The sequence below is a fragment of the Periplaneta americana genome, chromosome 2 (genome assembly GCF_040183065.1).
Source record: "Periplaneta americana isolate PAMFEO1 chromosome 2, P.americana_PAMFEO1_priV1, whole genome shotgun sequence".
NCBI classification, from domain to species: Eukaryota; Metazoa; Arthropoda; class Insecta; order Blattodea; family Blattidae; genus Periplaneta; species Periplaneta americana.
This window is the reverse complement of record NC_091118.1, coordinates 155,367,469-155,381,744: the sequence shown is the minus strand read 5'-3', so window position 1 is coordinate 155,381,744 and position 14,276 is coordinate 155,367,469.

Below are 14,276 nucleotides of genomic sequence, written 5' to 3'. Positions count from 1 at the left end.
AATGATCGCATTTTAATTTTTTTAATACAATTTAAATTAAATAACATAATAAACGATTTATCCTTCTATCAAACACGAATGTTCCCTGGATCGAATGCCCTATTTTAATTATGTAATTACTTTATATTTATTTCTAACGGGTGCAGCGGAGCGCACGGTACGGCTAGTTATAAATATGCCTCTGTAACGTCATATGAATTAGAAACAACATTCTCATAGTTTAAACAAATGTTATGTGATGTTCGTAAAAGATTTGCATTTCATAACCTCAGAATATATGTTTCCGTTCACTGCAACGGGATAGGTTTTGATAAACGAATTATTTGTATATATTGTATAAAATATAAATATTGATAATTTGTATATTGATTTTTGTTATTATTATTTGTCCCTGTAACGTCATGTGACGTAGGAAGAACATTTTCTTAGCTTAAATAGGCTGTAGTTTATTCGTAAAATCAGCTTTCTGCTATCTTAACTTTGCTGACATAATAAATTATTTTCATATTTAGACCTAATTTGGAGAAAAAATGAAATAAATATTAAGGCACCAACAAAATGGTTACTCTTGTTGCATGCACCATAGCGATGCAATGAACTCCAGTATCGAATTATCTCCACCGAGTCCTTGAGAATCGAAACATTGGTCAAACATGGAGGACCGAAACTCCAAACCTGCTTTATTTAAATATAATGACGGAATTACAGATCTGACCAGGATTTCTCCAACTGTCTTTGAGGACGCCGCAGGCTAATGCACTAAATCAGAACAAGTTTGAACGTGTTTACGTCTCACTGCGAAGGCGTCTGTATGTGTGGAGGTGGGTATGATTTACTGGCTCCTTGTTCGCACGCTACCAGCCAGGATTGAAGAACTGCTGAAACTTGTGTACAAAATCTGATAAATTATTCTCCCTCCGCTATCAAACATTGGAATCTATTTCTAAAGTACATTCTATTACAAAATTATACTCCGCAGCGAATAAAGCGTTTCAACTACATCTATTAGCATATCAATCGGCTAGAAAATCACACAGACTGACAGTATCCAACTTGATTGATCTATTACCATGTTCATATTTCATGCAATATGTTACTTAAACATTCTGTAGTAGCGCTCTGTAAGATTGATAGCAGACATAGGAGTTCGAGGACAATTTAGTGAAGAGGGACTAAAAGGAACCGAAATTTAATCCTAGGGAAGAGAATGTGAAGAATAAGGAGATTAAGATGGAGAAACAAAAAAGGAAGGAGTAAAAAGAAAAATAGATATAAAGAAGAAACATAAAGTTAAGAAACAAAGAGGAAATGGAGAGAAAGAGGAGGTAGAGAAGAAGGAAGAGGAGGAGGGTGAGAAAAAGGGGAAGAGACAGCGAATGAGAAAGAGAAAGCTGAAGAGAAACAGGAGAAGGAAGAGGAAGAGAGAGGAGAAAATAGAAAGAACGGAAGGGAGAAAAGGAGTAGAAAGAGAGATGAGAGGAAAAAGAAAGAGAGATGTCAACAAAGAGAGAGGAAAAAGAGAGATGAAAGGAAATATAAAAAAGAGGAGAAGAAAGAGAAAAAGATATGAAAGAAAACAGAGGAGAAGAAAGAAGAATGAAAAAAGAGAGAAAAAGAGAGATAAGAGAAAGAGAAGAAAGAAAGATGTGGAGAAAGAGAGAGGAAAAAAGAGAGAGAAAAAAGAGAGATGAAGGGAAATATAAAGAGGAGAAAAAGAGAAAGAAGAGGAAGAGATATGGAAGGAAATATAAAGAGGACAAAAAGAGGAAGAGGAGGAAGAGAGATGTAAGGAAATATAAAGAGAAGAAAGAGAGATGAGAAGAAAAGAAAGAGGAGAAAGAGAGATTGAATGAAAGATAAAGAGAAGAAAGAGAAATAAGAAGAAAAGAAAGAGATGGAAGAGAGATTCAACAAAGAGAGAGGAAAAAGAGAGATGAAAGAAAATATAAAAAGAGGAGAAGAAAGAGAAAGAGATATGAAAGAAAAAAGAGGAGAAGAAAAAAGAATGAAAAAAGAGAAAAAAGAGAGATGAGAGGAAAGGGAAAGAGAAGAAAGAAAGATGTGAAGAAAGAGAGAGGAAAGAAGAGAGATGACGGGAAATATAAAGAGGAGAAAAAGAGAAAGAAGAGGAAGAGATATGGAAGGAAATATAAAGAGAACAAAAAAGAGGAAGAGGAGGAAGAGAGATGTAAGGAAATATAAAGAGAAGAAAGAGAGATGAGAAGAAAAGAAAGAGGAGAAAGAGAGATTGAATGAAAGATAAAGAGAAGAAAGAGACATAAGAAGAAAAGAAAGAGGAGAAAGATGGAAGGAAAGATAAAGAGAAGAAAGAAATTTAAGAAGAAAAGAAAGAGGAGAAAGGGAGGTGGAAGGAAAGATAAAGAGAAGAAAGAGAGATAAGAAGAAAAGAAAGAGGAGAAAGAGAGATGGAAGGAAAGAAAAAGAGAAGAAAGAGAGATGAGAAGAAAAGAAAGAGGAGAAAGAGATATGGAAGGAAAGATAAAGAGAAGAAAGGGATAGAGGAGAAAGGGAGGTGAAAGGAAATATGAAGAGTAGAGGAAATAGAAAGGGACGAAAGTGAGATGAAAAGAAATAGAAAGGGTGAAGAAAGGTAAAGAGACATTAGAGAAAAGATAAAGAGGAACTAGAGAAGAAAGATAAGGAGAAGACGAAAGAGAATGAGAAGAAAGAGGGAGGAGAAAAGGATAACATAGAGTAGGAGGGAAAGAGAATAAGAAAATATGCATGAGAATTTGGAGAAAGAGGAGGAGAAAAGAGAATGAGAAGAAGATAGAGAAGAGAACTGGAAAGAGACATGAGAAGTGGGAAAAAGCGGAGAAAAGAAAAAGAAAAGAAGATAGAGAAAGAGAAGAAGAACGAGACATGAGAAGTAGAGGAAAAAGGAGATAAGGGAAGGAAAAGAAGATAGAGAAAGAGACGTAGAAAGAGACATGAGAAGTAGAGGAAAAAGAAGAGAAGAGAAAGAAAACAAGGTAGAGAAAGAGGAAAAGAAGAAAGAGACATGAGAAGTATCTAGAGGAAAAAGGAGAGAAGAGAAACATAAATGAGATAGAGAAAGCGAAAAAGAAAATCAGAAAGCATTAGCCTACTTGAGGAGGCTAAAATACTTGTATCTGATGATGATGTAACGCCTCTATAGAAAGAACATTGAGAAATAAAGAGTCTGATTATAGGCTTAGAATTAAATCTCGATAAGAATATTACACAAATTGCCGAGAAATATGCTGTTTTGAAATCTTATTTTAAAGGATGCAAGACTGCTTAAAGCAAGAACTACAAAGTACAAAAGAAAAAATAATAATAATACAGTAGATTTATTCTCATTTTTAAATATATTTATTTTTTTATGAAACCGACATCAATGATGCTGGAGGGACCTCACACCATAGGCATCTTACATTTTTCGACCGTTCGGCGTCTCGTCCTCTACTAAGATCCTCCCCCCGTTTGTCATCCCCCTCCCACTCTCAATCATCCCCTTGTTCTTCCTATCTCCAGTTCCCACTTCCCTCCACAATGTCAGGAACACACTCGGACGTAAATTATTGGCTAGTCTTTTCTGCCTAGCGTAGCCCTACTTGCCGCGACACCAAGTAGATGCTGTAGAACTCTTCATGAAGAGAGGGATGGGGGTGCGGAAAAATATGAGATCTTTTGGCTTCTTCTTGAGCCCTCCTACTGCTACTGAAGACCCCCGTGGTCAGCGCCACCTATGGTGTCTCAAGAGCCTCACTTTTTTATTCTGTTCTGATGTGATAATGTTTGTATTTTTAAAATCATGATACCATTGTTGTGAAAATGGAGGAAACTGCCTCCGTCACGATTTGAGATAATTAAATAGGATTTTTAACATGTCTGAAGAAATATATTTCATTTTCATGACATGAAAAAGTATACGCGATGAATTATGATACATATCAGTCCCTGGGAAAGTAATGTTTCATATTAAAATATTGCGATATGAGTGAAAATAATTTGAAATACTGTTCAGAATTTCGAAATTTTAAAAAGGTTTAAACTTACATCTTATAACGAATGAAACTCTGTTAGTATACAACAGTTTAGAAACAGAAAAAGACAGACAGAGAGACAGAAAAGTAGATACCGAGATTCGTAGACACAGAATGAAGACACACTTTGTAAGGCAGCCAAATATTTTGCTTTGTACAATTACAGTATTAGGCCTACATCACTTAAGTGTTATAGATTTAATATTCATATTACAGCAAATCATATAAAACACAGAAAATATAAATATTACAATATTTTTGGCTTTTATAGATTTTGAAAAAAAAAAAAAAAACTGATAGGCCTACAGTTATTGGGAAAGTTAGGCCTGTACGGAAAATTTGATGAAGAAAGAGCATCTCAAAACATTTTATAAGAGCACTACAAAGCCTATATGAGGCGCTCGGCGCACAAATGGCTTAACGCACAAAATTGTATTTCCACTTTATCTCTTTGTAACAGTGCGCGAAATGTGATAATTCATATAAACGAAACTTGTGCTGAAATCTCATGGAAAAACTGGAAGTGGTTATTAGGCCGATTTACACTTTGAAGAGAACAGTATTAGGAACTCTTTAAAACAAGAAACTCAATATGCAGATTTTGTAGATTGGGCCATTTGTGCACTGAGGTCGTCATGTGTGAACACCAAAATTCTTGAAAAACTTGGAGGAAAAATAGGCCTATGTAAAGATTCTATAGATCTATATAGTATACATTTCTCACATTCCTTCTATACCTTACATCATCTTCCTTCAATTACTTTCTGTACATTCATACTGTCTCTCTCTCTCTCTCTTTTTCCTGTTTCTCTTCCAGTCTCAATATACTGTATCTTCAGTTTTGGAGTAACACGCATGAAATTATCTTATACCTTTGTATATGAGATCGAAGAAATAAAGTCAAAGTAGGCCTATATAACAAGGCTTAGGGAGAGTTGGAAGGCAATTCATACAGATAAACTTACACGTGGAAAAGATTTATTTTTGAGTATGAGGAAATCTATTTAAGTTAGCAAGAAATAAATATTTTTCATTTATAACAATATAATTAATAAACCAGATCTAGGAATTCTTATAATCCCTTCCGTCTCCGTTAGATTATCCTACGTCAATATTTTTTGGGTCTTTCATCTTCTCTTCTCCACACTAAATGGTAATCGAACATAATTTTTGTGAGCTTCTCGTTATACACTCCTTGTACATTTTTTTTTTTTCCACGAATGTTTTTCTTTGTGTTTGTCTATTTGCTTTTTGTTTCTTACAGTCTGAGTTCGAGTATCGATTAGCAGAATACATCCAGAAACCAGACGTAAGAATTTCATTTCTCATCATCGTCCATGACGAATTAATCCTTGGTAGACCTATTTTTGCTCATTTCCTTGAAGCTTGAAAGAACGGTAGTATTGTTTTTTTTTCCTAGGTATTCCAGGAGTGAGGCTGCAATTCTTATCCTTTGGACATACGTATGCTGTAGCATTTCCTTTGCAATTTCTGGGACAGTTATAGCCTACCTCTCTGATTCGGTCTCTTATTTCCTCGTTAGTAGAAACAGAGTGATAACACGGGAAGGTGAGGATAGCAGAGGGTACGTTTCGCACGTATCTATCCTTACATCACTCCAATTGCATTTCCACAATAATTAATAAGTGAAAGAATAAATAAGAACTTATACGTAATGGAGGCGGGAAAGAACTGGGCACCCAACCCTATTATCTCCTGGCCTATTTGTCTCATGAGTGATGCCTTGTTGGTGTCACTTGTGTGGTCCAGACTTGTCTTCGGACAGTTTACTAAACAATAGCAATGGAGTTTGCTATCCAATAGGCCTACTTTGCAATATTTTCAGCGTCCAGTATGTAGACATATAGGACTTATATCTCTTGGAGTCAGTACGACGACAAATTCTCAGAAAAATTTGGACGTGATATTGACATTGGAGAAATGCTGAATCTAAGTAAAATTAGAACACAAACCCGTGATTTTTACAGAACTGTCTAGGGTATAGGTTAAAACCATTCATTCATAGTGTTCTGTCCAAGGCCAGGTCTTTCACTGCAAGCCCAGCATTCTCCAGTCTTTCCTATTTTCAGCCTTGCTCTTTGTCTCCGCATTTGATCCAAATATCTTAATGTTTACCATCTAATATCTTCTGCCCCCAACTCTTCTCCCGTTCGCCATTCCTTCCAGTGCATCCTTTAGAAGGCAGTTTCTTCTCAACCAGTGACCCAGCCAATTCCTTTTCCTCTTTCTGATCAGTTTCAACATCATTCTTTCTTCATCCACTCTTTCCAACACAGCTTCGTTTCATATTGTCTGTCCACTTCACACGCACCATCCTTCTCCATATCCACATTTCAGATGCTTCTATTCGCTTCTCTTCACTTCGTTGTAATGCAATATCAATATATTAATTGCATCACTGTGGCGGAAGTCGTCGATCTGAGTAGCGTAGTCGGTATAGCGCTGGCCTTCAGTGCTCGAGGTTGTGGGTTCGATCCCGGCTCAGGTCGATGGCATTTAAATGTGTTTAAATGCGACAGGCTCATGTCAGTAGATTTACTGGCATGTAAAAGAACTCCTGCGGGACAAAATTCCGGCATACCAGCGACGCTGATATAACCACTGCAGTTGCGAGCTTAGTTAAATAAACCATAATTTGTTCATTTGTGACTGAAGTTAAGCAAATAGTTTGAGAATCGACGCTAGCCACACAGCTAGCCGTAAGCACGCAAGTTGTGTTCGCATTCTAAAACGAGCTGAGAACTTCGGAGGGTCAGATGAACGCGGACCTGGGTGTCATTATAACTGAAATATATGTCACGTATTTACCACCATTTTATCTTCCTTTACCGCTCCATTTCCATCCGTTCCCCACGACTTACCTGCTTCTCGTGCGTGTGTACAAACTTCACCCTCACAAAGTACTGTATTTAGTATTACAACCCCAAAACAAATTTTTAGCATACAAGCAACACTTTTATATAGAGGAAGGAAGGGTTGTATGTTGTGTGTCTTGATTCATTAATATGGATGTAGCATAGTGAGGAGCACTGTGGGGTCCATCCTCCGCTGGACCCGACCGTCTCACCCCCTCCACTCCCCCCAACCGCCCACTCTCGCTGGAGCCAGCTGTGACCAAGCTCTGCCCACCCGGTACAGCAGCAGAACGCTCTTGTCCTATACAAGTGGACCTTCGATCTACGGGCTCTATGTTTGTTGAAGGTTTCTTTACTTAAGAGTTGAATCCTTGTTCTTAAGATTTAACAATTGAATGTCGTTTCTATGACCGAATATATCTGAAATTTTAGCTAATCTAGCTACAAATCTGGAGGACTTGGGTTCTATTCTCCTCAATAATGTACAGTAGTGGCAAAAAAAAAACCGGACCGACCCTTGTAGCTGATTTCGGAGCCTTGTTCCCTCCAGAGCACGATAGACTGGAAACTTTTTTTTGTTCCTTATTCAAATTTATTCCAAATACTTTTCGATTGCAGCGATATTTTAATGCTTAATTAACTTATTATTTCCAGAACATTAATTTTACCAGCACTCGAAAAGTGTTGGGAATAAATTTGAATGAGGAACAAAAAAAAGTTTCCTTCCCAGGCAGGATTCGAACCACGAAAGTCTTAGTTACCAGTCTATCGTGCTCTGGAGTAAACAAGGCTCTGAAATCAGCTACAAGGGTCGGCCCGGTTTTTTTGCTACTACTGTACAATGGAGGACAAAAAGATTGCTCGCGTAGAAATTGTTCTAACCTACGGTTCACGTAAGCTACGGCAAATTGAACGTCAATATCCTGCATAGATATAACTTAACTATTTACGTTTTAGATTAAATCAATTCATAGATCTGTTTTACGTGTGCTGTAAATGGCGTAACGTTTTAGAAATTGATTATCTTTATAATGAAAATGCTGTGTATGAAACTTTTATGCATGTGCTACAAATCGTATGTCTCGTTGCCTGTTACCGTAATATTGAACATATTGAATAGTTCTTTATGGAAATATTGAGTAATAAAGTCGCAAAACGCCGAAAAAATGACATTTAATTAGATCAAAGAGCACATTAAATAATAAAAAAAGAATCTCGCCAAGAATGGAAGCCAAGTCTTTACACCAGGCTTGCAGAAGTGAGCGCCAATTGTGGCCTACGTCATAAGGCGGAATATGTCACTCATCCCTTTCTTCCACCCTCGCGTCATTGACTTGGTAGGAGAGGGAATTTGTATTCAGTGTCTGTGTTTTATGTTTTTGCGTACGGATCACAGAGACGTCATTCTACACCGGTGGACTGTGGACGAGGAACCAACGCTTCTGTGTGGACATTTCAGAAGATCAAGATTGGTCCAATTATCACCTTAGACTGTAATATTTTGTGCGCCTTCTCATCATTTTGTCATTTACATCTTTTCTTTCTACGTCACTTATAGGCCTAAGTTATAACACACCAAGTTATTGATTATGAATCTCCTGTACTTCGACTTTCTAAGTCTGCACACTTCACCACTTTAACGTTGATCTAAGTTAATTTTGGACTAGGCTACAATATTTTATGCACCTTTACATCACTAAGACACTTCGACAGTATCTTGCTGCCTTGTTTATAATAGGTTGCACAAAGTTACTCTCTTTATTTGGCTTACCATATTGGACATTTCAGCACATTGACATTGATCTTATTTAATTTTGGTCTATAATACTTAGTACGCATTCACGTCACTTCGACATTTACATCCTTTTCTTCACCTTCGTTTACAATAGACTATACGAAGTTACTGTTACGGACCTCCAGGGGTCTGTTTCATAAAAACTAATTGTCTTGTAATATATGTTTGACTTGTTATCTTGTCTAGTTTTACAAGGTTGTATTTCATAAAACTACTAATGGACGTTACAAGTAACAAATTGCATCAGCTGATGTTACAAATATTTTCAGGCTAGTGTATTATCTTGTTTTATAAATAACTACTACTTGTAAGAAGCAATGATAATAATAGTGAAAGCGTACTAGTCCCAAGTTGGGTGACAAAGTAGATACAAGTTTACATTAAGTTTTCTGAACGTGGCCTAGTTATTCAGAAAGCGATTATGAGTTTGATTTTATTCGTGCGAACTGGAAGGGTGTGTAGGTTGAGAATAAACTTTGAATTCGATACTTAAACTCATATGAATTTAATGAACGAATGATTTGTATTCTTTTGTAAAAGTTGTGACTTGAGGTGTTTTCTACAACCATCTTCTTCAATTTTCTAACATTTGTTTATAAAACATAATAATAATAATAATAATAATAATAATAATAATAATAATAATAATAATAATAATAATAATAACGGTAACAATCAATTTACAACAGATCTCTCAATGTGATTACTATCAAAGATTAAATGTAATAAATTAATGTATATTAATCATAACGTAAGTATAAAATTACAGACGGACTATTTAGTCCTGACAGCTCGGCGAGTGGAGTAGTGGGGAGAGCTCCGGAGTAGAGATAAGGGCGATCGGTCGGTAAAGGAATGCAGTACAGCTTAACTGTACTAGAAACATAACGCTCTACCGCACGCATGGCAACCGATCGCTCCGAAGGCAAAGCAAGTGACTAACCCAAACACCCCTTGGCGTAACTAAATGGACTCGCCTGACCAAGGCACACATCTCCGTCGACTGTTAGGACTAAATAATCGTACTGTAATTTAGAGTGTATAGAGTAAAACATGCCTCCATCTTGCCTGTGATGATTCTCACTCTGCGTTGTAGACGTGGGCGCACGTTTGCTGCTTGAGTGAGATAGGCCTACTGAAGTAGCTTCTGTAGGCCTATCTTGAACGTCAACATTTTCATCACCAATAATTTCTTCCAGAGAATCAGGCATCTTCAATCCCTTGAATTGATGGTGAATGTTTCCTCATAATGTCCTAAACCAAATTTTAAATTTCATTCGACGCTACTACAGTTTCTTTTTTCGTTTATATGCATGCATTTGTTGTTGTAAGGTTATGTTGAACTAACTCATAAAATCTCTTTCCACTTCTTGGCTTTAAGTTATTTTGCTTTGGCCATTGTAAAGACCTCAAAAATAATGTCTTTATTTTCATTATTAGACCCTATTATTTTTTTGTAGTAATATGACATTCCCATGTATTGTGGATCCCTATCACCACGGCATGGCGCGTCCTCAGGTTGCGGATAGAGGAGACGGCCTCCAGATATGGAGGGTAGCTGCGAATATATTGAATAAGCAGTCGTGGACAGCCGATAAGGGGTGGTCCTCCAGCTTGGGGGTTGGGCGAAGGGCTAACAACCCATCACCGTAAAAAAACAGCTTGTTACGTATCCCTATAATAAGCCTCGGAATAGGACTGATTCTCTGGCACGACCATCTTGCACAGGATAGGGACCGCTGGCGGGCTTATGTGAGGGCGGCAATGAACCTTCGGGTTCCTTAAAAGCCATTTGTAAGTAAGTAAGTAAGTAATATGACATTCGCTTGCTGTTTTGCAGCCATGTTAATTCGCGCTCTGTAAACTGCTACTTGTCAAAGACGTCACGGGAGTTGTAAGGCAGCTCTAGTCACACAAATGTACGGTGAATTTTTAAGAAACAGAAATTACAAGAATATGTTGCTTGTATACATTACATTCATTACACTATTAACTTGTTGCTTGTAGTTTTTTTTATGAAACAGGCCCCAGATGTTTGGACTCAGAATATTAACATTAATCTAATTTTATTTTGTAATTACTATAAAACATAGTGAATCTTGACATTACTTCTACATTTACATTTTACATTTTTTAGTAATTAAATGGACATTTCAGACACTCGGTCCTTCTATATTTGTGGACTTTTCAGACGCTTGAATTTAACTGTGTGGACCATAGTCTGGAGTTGACAGAAGTTTTTCTTCACGTATCATGTCTCAGATAATCGTTACAATAGGCCGTGATGTACAGATTAAATAAAATATAGCATTGAGGGGAGGGGAGGGGAGGAGAGGTGAATATTTCAAAACCCAAAAAATTTATCCAATTTGTTTGAAATTGATCATGGATACTAAGTATGTTATTAGTAATGGACATACCAAGTTTCAACTTTCTAAGTACAATAGTTCTGTAAATATTAATAATTTGATAAAACTTTATATCGTTTGATATAAAATGCTCCATGCACCATATTGTAAGATTTTCAATATTTCTTTTTATTTATATGTTCAGAGAAGGTATATAAATAATGATAAGTATTACTTTATTATGGGAATAATATAGTAATACAGTTACCTTGGTTTTAATTTCATACTTTTAAGGGCACAAAATCAAAAACTAAAATCGGAATATCAAAATAAAGACAATAAAAATGGAAAAAAACAAATTTTCATTTTTTCTTCAGTTTTGTTCGAAAATTTCACCTCTGCCTCCCCTTAACAATGTAAGGAATCCATTTCTGCGGGTTCACATCCCGACTAAGTACCGCATGTTCGTTTTGTTATTGCGATATCATACGTTGTTTTCTTGTCGTAGGCCTAAATGAAGTTTCCGCGTGGTATAAATACTACTTTACAGGACTTTCATCGCGTGTTTGTCTATTTTTAAGGTTGAGAAATAGTCCAGATATGGACTACGGTCAAAAGTCCACCACAAAGTGTAGTGCCGAGGAAGAAAGAGCATGTTTCATATGATATGTGTCCACTGCTGGAGATCCTGAATGTGGACTGTAGGAGAGGCCAAGACCCACTTCCTACCAATTGTGTCACCACATCATTAGCTAATTCTCTGCCAGACTGCGATGCACTGACCATTCATTCGGTCTACTCGCTGGAGGGCTCGGCGAATATGAACTCTGTATGTTGGAACTTGGCCTAGACAAACTGTTCGTAAAATGTGGGGCGCGCTCCCACCGTGCAAGAAGAAGCGAGAGGCTAATTTAGAGGAAGGAAATCAAAGGAAGGATATAGGCCTATATAAAATAATATGATACACAGATGATGCACTCATGGTGGCAAGAATGAAAGCGAAGTTCATTCGTCCGTCTGTTCATTCATTCATTCATTCATTCATTCATTTTCCAGTATAAGTGGAGCCCTATTTTTTTTAGGAATTTTATTAGACTGTAGAATACGATTTGGTACATTATTAAAGGTGATTTGATACTTGTAAGATGACTAACGTGGTGAGAGACTTTTTTGTATTTGTACCGTGTCTCAACTTATAGGACACGGTTAAAGTGCTAAAAAATTTCCTCTAGTGAATTATTAATAATCCGTGGCGCTACATTCCACGAAGGGCCAAGACGGACCAGCCGGCTGCTAGCCTCACGGCCACATGCCGAAGCAGATGTGGACGATCATCAAACCAGAATGGAGGTATCGTGTGGTTAGCACGATGAGCCCCCCAGCCGTTATAGCTGGTTTGCGTAACCGGATTTCGCTACCTATCGCAGCTCTCCAAGTGCATCAGGATGCTGGGTGGGCACCGGTCCCATACACTGGCCGAAATTTCATGAGAAAATTTCTTCCCCGTGAGGACTCGAATCAGCGCGCATTCCGTAACGCGAGTCCTAAGCAGGATGCTTTAGGCCACGACGCCGGACCTAGTGAATTATTAGTTTACATAAATTTGTATTTCAATTAATTAAATTGTTGTTATAATATCATTATGTTACCTATAACTGTAAACTCCTCTGGAATGCTCTATCTCAGCATACTATTCATGTATTTTATTTTCAAGACCTTTGTGGTCATTTACATTTCTGTGAACTGATGTCTGTTTTAGAATAAATAAAATAGATACAAATCTTTGGGGTATTTGTATATTTGGCAAGTACATTTCTTGTATAATTAGTGTAAAAGAAACCACGATAATTAAATAAAAAAAAATAATAATAATAATACATATCGGTAGACTTTTGTTAATTGAAATTTTATATTTGTATAAATTATTGTACATTGCCAATATTAGCCCATCTGAACTGGAGTTTCATCAACACACTGTCAAAAGTTCAAAACGATTTTTCCTATTAATTCGATGAAATGCTAATTTGATAATCCAAAAATGCCATATGAGCTTCTCTGTTAAATTCCCATGTTGTTCAAATAGGAGTTTTAGAGTAAAGTATCCATCAGCACACTGCTTTCCATTACGGAAATCATTTTGCTCTTCACCAATTAACATTTCTGTAATTTATTGTCAGTTTTGTAGCTATTATTCCCGAGGAGATTTTGTATTCACTATGAAGAAGATTTAGTCCGCTGCAATATCGTGAATCTTTGTACTTAATTTCCTATTTTAAAGACAGGTATAACAACGAATTTTTTTTTTTGCCAAGAAGCATGTGGAGATTTCTTGTTTTAGTATTGGATTTAATACCATAACAAGTATAGGTTTAAAACTATAATAATGACATTAAAGTAATAATAATAATAATACTAATAATAATAATAATAATAATAATAATAATAATAATAGCAATAATAATCATCACCTTTATTAAACATGAATGTGTACAACATTCAGCCATTTTTTATTTATTCTGGATGCCTTGTTCGGGACTTCGCAGAGTGAAGGTGATTGTGGAACATAAATAATAATAATAATAACAATAATAATAATAATAATAATAATAATAATAATGATTAATAATAATGATCTTTATTAAACATAAACGTGTACAATATTCAGCCATTTTGTTATTTCTTCTGGAGGTTTTATTCGGAACCTCGCAAAGTGAGAGTGATTGTGAAATATAATAATGATGATGATAATAATAATAATAATAATAATAATAATAATAATAATAATAATAATAATAATAATAATCTCTTTATTAAACACAAATGTGTACAACAGTCAGCCATTATTTATTTCTTCTGGAGGCTTCGCTCGGGACCTTGCAGAGTGAGAGTGATTGTGGAATAATAAAATAATAATAATAATAATAATAATAACAATAATAATAATAATAATGATAATAATGATAATGATAATAATAATAATAATAATAATAATAATAATAATAATAATAATAATAATAATAATAGTAATAATAATAATCGTCTCTTAACGTCTGTTAAGAAAATGTAATTTTCAAAATAAAGATCCGCTACAGTGAATGGTGCTAAGAACGTGGCAGAAATTTCAAGGTGCAGGAGTGTCGGGTTACGCGACCACCCGAGGAGCACGTCGTTGAACAGCATGTCTGTCTCCATGGCTGCAGTGTTCCCTGGCGACCCGGCGGGCGCA